We start from the raw sequence: 10,830 nt of genomic DNA, 5'->3' as shown, positions 1-10,830 counted from the left end.
TTGAGAGGAGCTCGAGAGGGCAGCGGGACTGGGGCTTATAAAGCACTCTCGAGCTCCCTCACCTAGCGAGGTGGGACTAAACTTTTGTGCCGCGACACGGGTAGCACACGGCCTTTAGTCCCGGTTGGTGGCACCAACTGGGACTAAAGGGGAGCATTGGTCCCGGTTGGTGCCACCAATCGGGACCAATGCACCCCCTTTAGTCCCGGTTGGTGCCACCAACCGGAACCAAAGGCCTCTACTTCCCGCCCTTTGGGCTGCAGAAAAGAGGCCTTTGGTCTCGGTTGGTGGCACCAACAGGGACTAAAGGGTGGTATTTGTCCCGGTTTGTGCCACCAACCGGGACCAATGCTCTGCCTATATAAGCAGCACTCGTGAAAATTTGGTTCAGTTCGTTCTTCCCCGCTCGACGCCGTCAGGCTGCCCGTCTCCGCCTCGCCGTCGCCGTCGTCGCCCAGCGCCGTCTCGTGCCGCCCCGACGCTGTCGCCGCTCACCACCCCGCGTCCCGTGCCCCGCGACGCCGCCGGCCCGTGCCCGTCGCCGCCCCGCCCCGCGCCGCACCTCACCGTCGACCGTCGCCGCGCCGCCCCTCATGCACTGTCGCCGTCGCCGTCCCCTGCCCGTCGCCCTCGCCGCGCCCCTCACGTCGTCGCCATCCCATGAGTAATTTTTTTGCTAATTTAATTTGATGTAGTACTTAATTTAGATGTGTAGTATAATATAGATGTGTAGTTAATTGAGTTAGATTTTGTTAGATTTTTTTGTAGTTCATAGATTTTTTTGTTATATGTGTAGTAATTTAGATGTTTAGTTCATATATTTTTTTTCATATTGTGTAATTTGTTCATATTGTGTTATATTTTTTTCTGTTAATAGATTTTTTTGGTGATATTATAGTTGAATATGCATGTTTGTATGTTCATATATATGCAAAGATCGAATATGTCATTTTTTTATGATTTTTTTCTGTTCATAGAATTTTTATGTTTTTTTATGTTGTAATTTTGTTCATAGAATTTTAATGATTTTTTTGTTCATAGAATTTTCTTTGTCAATTTATGTATATGTTCATATTCTGTATGTATAGGAAAATTGTGCATGATCAAAATCATTTATGAATATGTTCATATTTAGAATAGAGGAAAAAGGAAAATAAGAAGAGAAAGTGTTTAATATAATTAGTTAGAAAAATAATAGAACTATAGTTAAACTAGTTTATTTTTAGTAAGTACTACTTTATTTTATTTATAGTAAGTGCTTAATATATAGTTGAACTAGCGAGTTGATTTAATAAACTACTTTATTTTACTATATATAGAGGTAGTTTATTTTTAGTAAGTACTACTTTATTTATTTATAGTAAGTGCTTAGTAGTTGAACTAGTTGATTTAATAAATAAAACTAGTTTATTTTACTATATATAGAAGTAATTCCCGCATCGATGTCGACGATGCCTATCCCGCATCCTCGTCATCGACTCGGCGGTGGAGGCCTGCTTAATCAGGGTCATGTCCGGGACTGGGCTCCGCCGGACTGGTATTGGGAGGTGCTACCTTCCGGGGGACGTAGGTTGGTGTGGAGCCAGCCTGTTGTTGACCCAATTCTTGTTTGGTGGCGGTCGCGTGGGCCAGTGACGGTGCCGAGGATTCCGTACACCGCGGAGGTGGTACGTCACCGTGTCAGGGAGGAGGACGAGCACGTCCGTCGCTACATGGTTGCGTTGGAGGGCAGGTTCGACAATACCTGGCAGGTTCTTCAGGGATCTCACTGGAGCTATGATCCTGTGATGGTTCCTTATCTTTGTGTGTCCACCGCCCGCGATGATACTCGTCGAGCACTACGGTTCTAGCTGTATTGGCGATGCTATATGTATCATAGTATTCGAAGAGTATTAGTGATAATATTCGACGATGTACGGACACAAGAGATGATGTACTTTTGGTTATAATTGAATGCATGCTAATTTGAATACTACTTTCGATGAGCTGGACAAAGATCGGCGCTTCAGCATTAAGCTTGAGGAGACCTTCGATGTTCATACGGTACGCAACGACGACAATAGTTTTTTTCGTAATTAAGCACGACTTCAACTATTTTAACATGTATTTTTCATCTTTTCCAATTCGACTAGCTTATCCCATGCTATGCAAGACGCTATGTCTTGGAGAGGATGGGTTTTGAAGACCATGAAAGTATGAAAACCAAAAAATTCACCCAAAGGAACCATCATGGTGTGGATTTTGAAGTAAAGTTGTACAATGCTGAGAGTGTAACCTATTTTGGTTGCAAAAATTAGGAAGCACTTTGCAAGATGTATGGTTTTGATGAGGGTATGCTTATCACCATGCATCTTGGTGATCCTACAATCGAGCAAGACAATATGGGCATTTGGGTCCTTGTGGATATACTTCCAATTCTTCCCCAATGTGAGCTTCTCAAACATAGTTATTAAGTAATTTATATTGTTTATTTCAAAATAGTTGACAGCTTATTTTCATTGACAGCTTATTTTCATTCTTCAAAGAATGTGCGGAAGATGGTAGACAAAACCCAGTGCACTGATGGCTCCGAATTAACTTATAATTAAGGAGAAAAATCATCTAATCACATTTTGTACTGATTTTGAGAATTACAATGTCTACAATCAAACTCCTCAATATTATGGTCAATACGTGCCACTAGTGCACGTGTTGAACTACGATAACTACCATGGAGATACCCTGGTAAGATTTTTTACTATTACGACATCCGTGCATCTTTTTGCATACTTCTAAAACTAGTACATCATTGATAACTACGAAGTTATTACTATATTTTTCAACAGATAATCCCGAATGATTGTGTGACTCATCTAATGTATACGCGCGGTCGTCTTGATGTTTTGAACATACAACCAGGTCGTCCTATGAATCTCAACTGTCCATACCGAATTTCTAAAAGAAGTGGAGACATGACAATCAAAGAATGGAAAAAATGTATGGACAGTCGTAAGGAGCTTCTTGGAAGCAAAAGAAAGCGAAGCGCAAGAATTGGAGACAGGATGATCTCCATTCTTCATAATGGAGAGTCAGGGTCTATATTGTTTTATGCTAGATTATCTTAAGTGTGTTTAGGTCCTACCTGATACTGATGATCATGTGCTAAGAACAATTATGTAAGGTTGGGTTCGATGACTATGAGTATGATGATCGTATGACTTGTTATTAATAACGAGTAGAAGTTGTATGATGATGCATGATTAGTAGGACTTGTTATTATATATCATGATGTATGATGCGAGCATGAAGAGTTATTATATATCAGCGGGTGAAATGAACATAGCAGTAGCGTTGGTAAACCAAGCACGAAGATATAAGAGAGGACACTTCTCTCTATTAGCTAGCTAATAACAACCTAAATTAACCCCCCAAACCCCTAAACCAGCCACTTTAAAAAAAAACCTCAGCTGCAGCCAGCTTCTGACGCGTGGATGCCTTTTGGTCCGGGTTTATGTCACCAACCGGGATCAAAGGCCCCCCTGCCTGGGCTGCCCGCAGCGGCCATGTGGAGGCCCATCTGTCCCGGTTCGTGTAAGAACCGGGATTAAAAGGGGGAGGCATTAGTAACGACCTATTAGTCCCGGTTCAAGAACGGGACTAGAGGCCCTTACGAACCGGGACAAATGCCCTGTTTCCTACTAGTGTTTGCACAATATTTCGCTGGCAATTTTTTTCATCGACTTGAATTTATCTTGAAAAGAATTCTGTATTGTTTCAATTGTACCATGAAACGAAATTTAGTGCGAAGAAAATGATGTAGATGCTTATAATCATACTCTTTTTCATGCTGCCCGCGTCGAAAGAGCGCCGAGGATAAGTTAACCGTTGTCCGAACACACGGTCTATCCCCTCGCCTAGCCCCTTTGGGCCGGTTCCTCCGTATGTACACCACGTTAGCCTCGGATCTCGAGCCGTACTTCAATTTTGTGAAGAAACAATTGCTAGAATCAATCGTCTATATGATTCTCTGATGATTACAACTTATATATCTCCTGAAGAGACATGTCCAACAGACACAACGCTTTGGAGAGTCTGGAGAGAAGAGACGCGTCGGTTAGTTTGCTAACCAACTCTCTAATACAACGTGGAGATTATCCACATAATTAATTACAATAATTAATTCCTAACACTCCCCCTAATCTCCACTTTGTCTATGTAGAATCATCATCTTGAGAAACGCTCCTCCAAAAACCCTGTGAGAAAAATATGAGGAGATATACATAATATGCCATGAAAAACTCCTTCCAAAAACCCATTCGGAAAATAAGGAGAAAATGACATATCATGATACTTGTATTACTATTGCCTCGTTAAAACCCTTTCATGAGAAACCATATAGGAAAAACTCATAAAGGAAAAGAGTGCAATATCAAGGATCCGAGGATCTCGAACAGGTTATCGTCCAGAAGAGCACTCCCCCTGAACCATGAAAAAGTCATCTCGTACCACATCATCAACATCTTTCAGGAATGAAGAACTTGGTAAAGATTTTGTGAACATATCACAAAGATCATATTGACTTTGCTTCCAAAATATTTATCTTCCCACTTGTTTTCAACTCATGAGGAAGAAGATATTGTCAGAGTAATATTGCTCTTTATAACCTATCCGCATCTGCGTAATACAAACAGTATTATCATCATAGATAAAGGTGGGTGATTCCTACCAATCAAACCCGTCCAAACTTTCAACAAAGTTCATCTTTCTGTGAAGCCAAACAGATTTAGATGTTGCTTCATACACTCAGAATAAGTAGTGGATGCAGCCACTAAAGTTTTTCCTTCTCGACTTTCAAGAGAAGGTCATACCTCCATTCGAGAAGACAAAACCAGTCTGTGATATGGGATTATGGGGATATGATATATGCCCAACATCATGATATCCAACCATGGTCAGATCTTGATTTTTCTCATAGAATAAACCAAGGTCTACGGTGTCCAGAAGATATGCAAAAATATACTTCACACCAACCCAATACCTTGTATTAGTGATGCATTGTATCTAGCCAATCAATTCACTGCAAATAATATACCAGGCCTGGTGCAGCTCTCTAGATACATTAGTGCATCAATTGCACTGTGATATGGAAACTCGGTTCTACTATTTCTTCATCACCGTTATTAGGTATAAATGGGTATTTATCTCTATTACTCAAGAGATCTCACACACCATAGTACCGTGATGGATATGACTTATCCATGTTGAACTTTTCAACATCTTTTAGATAAATGTAGACTGGTAAACAAGTATTCCCGAAGGAATATACTCGAGTTCCAAACTCAAGCATAGTATGGTTTCAACCAAATCTCTCACCTCAAACTCCGTCATAAGATGATTTGCTTGTCTCATGTATTTCTTGTGTAGTTCCAATGATATTCAGATCATCAACATACACATAAATTTTACAAATCCTTCTTTGGATTTCTTGATGAGTATACATGAGCAACTATCATTGTTTGAGTAATCCTTGTAACGAAGGAACTCACTCAGTCGGTTATACCACATCCTTGCCGACTTCAAGTCATAAAATGACCTTTGAAGCTTTCACAATACATGTTGCGAATAAATTCAGAATCTTCATTCCATCACGAATTATCATAAAGATATCTGAATCAAGTGACTCATACAACTATGGAGTCACAACATCCATCAGTTTGATAAACAAATTCATTATTCACTACCAGTGATATTAAATATCGGAACGTTATTCCACTCACAATAGGAGAACATGTTTCATCTTAAACAATGAAGGGTCTCTGCGTGAACCCATGTACTACAAGCCTCGCTTCATGTCTCACCACCTCTTGGTTTTCATTTCTCATGAACAAAAACCCATTTGCTCCCCCATGGAACAAATTCAGAGGAGTGGGTATTACTGATCAGGTCAATACCCCCTCTTCTTGAGAGCAAGCGCATCCTCAATTGCTGCCTTCCTTTGGATCAACTAGAGCGTTTTCGACACTCAGCCATGCATGGACTTTGGTTCTAGATCCAATCCAAGGTCTTTCGCAATTCATGAGGATAAATAAATGTCGACATAACGTAGTCTTTAATATATGATTCTCCCAAATCCATATCCATAGTGGAGATTTCATCATTACCTTTTGACTCTTTGTGATTTCCCATAACAATTGAGTCTAGGTCTTCCGATGTCCCAGCACCAATATTTGTGTGCACACTTGTGCTGAGTCCTGGATGTGTCCAACATCCTTCAGGTGTCCTTTCAACCCCAGGTTGAATGTCAATACCAAGTTGACTTGCATTTACTGTTTGAGGATTCCTCATTCCCCTCGGACGCTTCGTTGAAGCTTTGTCCTCTTGTGTCCAGATTCCTAACCCTCTTTGGTGGCCGAGTGGACCTATGGGTCACATCCACTCTCTCTGGCACATTCACTATGGGAACTTTTTACTTTGTGACACCTTTATACTCAGTAAATGCAACTGGCAGATTATTTGCGATACTTTGCAAATTCATAATCTTCTGAACCTCCAGTTCAGACTCATTCGTACGTGGACCTAAGGACTAGATGTCTATTCACATCTCATCTATTTTCTGGCATTCAGTGTGGTCCATATCTCCCCCTAATGCCGGAAAATGTCCTGATCAAAATACAATCAGCGTACCAGGCCATAAACAAGTCCCCTTCTTAGGACTACATGTACTTTATGATTGACGGAGAATTATACCTCACATAGATCCCCAATTTCTATGAGGGCCCATGTATGTACGCTACGGTGGTGAAATCGGTACGTATCCAACGCAACCGAATTATTGCAGATGGGAAATACTTACTCATTTCCACGTACTAACGGCAATGGGGAGACCATATAATATGCAGTTCATCAAATTTGTATATGCAGTACATAAAACTGCAATGTCCCCAACTAGAAGCTGGGAGATTACAATTCTGTAGGAGCAATCTTGCTATCAACTTATCCTCTTAACAAGTGATTCCGCAAAATAATCTTGCTATCAACTTATCCTCTTGACAAGTGATTTCGCAAAACCAATCTGGGTATGTACACAAAGTACAAATATGCTCCACAGTTATGCCTCAATCTAGGCAGTAATCATCAAATGCTCACGAACTAAATTTCGCAGCATTATTCATTCTGATGGATTTTATCCCGCGCTCACAATGATTTTCTCTCAAATTAATAATTTGAGCAATAAGCTTTGTAAAAGCATGGTTCCTTATAGAAGTAAGACACACATTGGACCATCTCGCCGATGCATCCAAAAACAGTATGAAATATCTCAATATTCCATATAATGGTTGAATTGGATCACATGCATCTACTATACAAGGAAATCTGCTGGCTAATCCTTTGTCTTTAGATATGATGGCCTTGTGATCAATTTTCCAGTCTAGACGTATCGTGCATACATAATCCAATGAATTTGGAAAATTCACACCATTAGATTGTGTGTAATAGAACCATCAATAATTTTCTTATCATCCCAATACCAGGGAGACCAAGGCAACCATGCCATATCTTGAACTTATCAAGATTCTAGAAAATTATCTTGTACGCCAAATGCGTATCCAATTTAATGTATGTATAATATATTAAACCAAAAGATAGTGAAGACCTTTACTTTAGGATTCCATTCAAATCCATTTTGTTGAGTCATGAGTAGGCTTCCAACCCCACTCACTATACAAGTTTCAACATAGAAACCATTGTGGATATCCTTATAACTCAGCAAGGTACGAGTAGAATCTTGATGCATGAATGCATCCATGATTATCATATAGTACCCCTAGGGAGTGCAATTATGGCTTGACCAGGACCAACAATTACCCCATCACGACCAATAATTGTCATGATGTTTCCACTACTCTTCTCAAGAGTTTGGAAATACTTAATCTCCCTTAGTATCATGTTAGTAGACCCAGTTTCTACTAACACATTTTCTTCTCAATCGGATTATTCCAATAGGCTTCTATAGAGAAAGAAACCAATTTCAAGATATGATTAAGCTCATATAGAAATACATACATTGTATATCCCTAGTAGCGAAGTCCACTAGCATGTCATCGACACTAAGTAGTGGATCTTCGTTTTTCTGAGTCTAGGTATGGCTTCCAACATTTGTTTTCCCATGAGCCTTGTTTCTCGTGCCAAGTGATTGCACTTCTAGACCCACCAAATGCTTGAAAGTATCATATTTCCTTTCAATGTTAGTTATATGACCACACCATAGCAACCTTTAGAGTTGCTAGCTTTGTCATTCTCCAAGAAATGGCTTTTGTCATTTTGTGCTCCATTCATATCTGCTTCTCATCATGTCTCCATTTTCCTTCACCATTGACGAAATTATTCAGTCAAAAATCCTCATAAAAAGGATTGAAAGTGGAACACATTTAATCGATGAGATTGGCATCTGAAAACACACAATTGCAGAATCTCAACTCCCAGTTGATTTGATGCACATTAGAGTTGTATGTTGCCACTGACTCAAAGTCATGAAATCAGACTAGTGTCCATTTCGTATACACTTCATGTATAGTTACCACACTCTGCTGGTCATATCACTCCATTTAAGAAGTTCCAGAGTGTTGGAGAATTCACCTTCATCACACACTCTATTTTGAGAACCTGGTGCAGGTGGTGTCAGATGAAGTGTAAAACAACATATTTTGCTATAGCAACTATAGCACAGAGCCCACTTAACCAATATGATTATGGTGAACCGAGACTCTGGGTCTTCAAGTTAGTCTTGACATCCATTGCCAAGTCAAAAATTAGATGCCATTAATGGCAATCTCAATAAATCCTTTCTTGGATATGTTCAACATATCCTGCATGAAAACTTCATGCCCATTAATTTACTTTGAGATAAATTAATTATGTTGTAAAAACAAAAAAACCAAATGCATGTGCACCAATCAACATATAGCAATTTATAAATTGCCGGAACATATATGTTGATACACAATGTGCTTGTGGTACAGTAATATACAATAAATTACTGTAAAAACACATATGAATAAAAACTGCATAGCTAAAAGCTAAACAGAAAACGAGAAACTTAAAAAAAATAGTCCTTGGCCAAATCTGCACAACCCAAACCATTGGGCACAGCCCAAATTTCTGCATTTGTCCCTTTTTTCTGGATAGAGATGGGCCTTCGGCCGTTCAACTTTTTGACCGGCCCATAGGCCCGCACCGCCCCCAGATTGGATAAGGGAGAGGCAACGGGACGGCTTTCGTCCCCATCGACCAACCGCCCCCAATCCTGATCCAAACAACGGCCACCCTTGTGCTTCCACCGCCGACCGTGCTGCGGGAAGCCGCGCTTCCTCCGGAACAAGCCCGTCTGCCGGACCGTCGTGTCGTGCGCCGTCGCTGCTGGCCACGCGTGGGAGGAGCGCCGCTGTCGCAATCGTTCTAAGGGGAGCCGCGCTTGGGCAAGAGCTGCCATTCGCGCTTCCTGCTGACCGCAGGCTGTCGGTGTGTTCGGAGTCGAGTGCGTCGATCCGCGTTCGACATCATTTATGAGGTAAGAACACAAATTGAAGGATAAAACATGCGCGCATACAGTTCTTGGTTTGGATTTCGATCCATTGATCGAGAGTGCCAACGCACCATAGTTTTCTGTTCGTCTTTTTCTCCTGATGTCTTGCGGAAGGTTGCAAGTATTGCCTGATTCCTGGTTACTACAGGTGACAAACGAAACAAGGGTCAATCGATTGCACTTTCTCTTTCTTACCTTCCTTGATTTATGATGGTGGTGGCCAATTTCAAGTTTTTGTTATCCTGCTTGGAGAGTATGACAAATCCATATTTTCTTGAGCGTGCGACTAAATCGGTTGAGTTCTTCTCCTGCAGGAGGGCATGCCGACACATGTTTGTGTCTTCTTGCCGTGAGCAGCCTGATAAGAGTTGTCGCCGAGGGAGCGTCGCAGTGCCTTGCGCCAGAGGAGGAGCACTTCTTGCGGTAGGTGCGAGCGGCAGCGCCGTTCTTCATTCCTGCCGGCACGCGCCTGACGTTGTCCGCCTCCGCCGCCGATGGGATGGACGTCACTGCTGTTGTCCACGCCGCCGGGAGGCTCTCCTCGCCTCTGTGATTCTTGTGCGCGTGTACCCGCCTTCTCGAGATGGCCTCTCTCGCTCAACGGAGAGCAAAGCGCTGATAACGTGTGAAGAAACAATTGCTAGAATCAATCGTCTATATGATTCTCTGATGATTACAACTTATATATCTCCTGAAGAGACATGTCCAACAGACACAACGCTTTGGAGAGTCGGGAGAGAAGAGACGCGTCGGTTAGTTTGCTAACCGACTCTCTAATACAACGTGGAGATTATCCACATAATTAATTACAATAATTAATTCCTAACAAATTTTTACTTAAAGCAAACCGTATCCAGATATCGTCGTTAACCTTAATGACGGTGATTAGCCATAACTTAATTGTTACTTAAAGCAAACCGTATCCACAGCTGTGATTGTTAATTAGGATAGTGCATGGTTATATTTTAGGAGAGTCCGGAGGAGTTGGACGTGCATGCATGCATGCACGAAGAGTATGAGCATACACAATGGACAGGAACTTTTGATGTATTAAAAAAATAATTAAATAAAGTTCAATAAAATCCGAAAATATTTTTGAAATAAGCTTGACCTTTCATTATACTTGTAAAAACATTCCACAGAAAGAAAAAACCCGTTGACTTCTTAAAAAAACAATTTTTTCGGTCAAAATAGTGTGAATAGTGACCTATAATAGCAATATATTTTGTTTTTTGGCCCTTAAGGCAATGCTCGTTTTTTATTTGGGA

General features: G+C 41.1%; 1 long non-coding RNA gene across 1 annotated transcript; it reads left to right on the top strand.

Moving 5' to 3' along the window:
* Positions 1 to 9,274: 9,274 nt before the first annotated feature.
* LOC119340801 lies at positions 9,275 to 10,212 on the top strand. Its single transcript, XR_005164683.1, has 2 exons — positions 9,275 to 9,547; positions 9,877 to 10,212. It is a non-coding gene; the product is annotated as an uncharacterized LOC119340801 (long non-coding RNA).
* The last annotated feature ends 618 nt before the right edge of the window (positions 10,213 to 10,830 follow it).

This window comes from Triticum dicoccoides, chromosome 7B (assembly GCF_002162155.2).
Source record: "Triticum dicoccoides isolate Atlit2015 ecotype Zavitan chromosome 7B, WEW_v2.0, whole genome shotgun sequence".
NCBI lineage: Eukaryota > Viridiplantae > Streptophyta > Magnoliopsida > Poales > Poaceae > Triticum > Triticum dicoccoides.
This window is presented reverse-complemented; position numbering and strand designations above follow the sequence as displayed.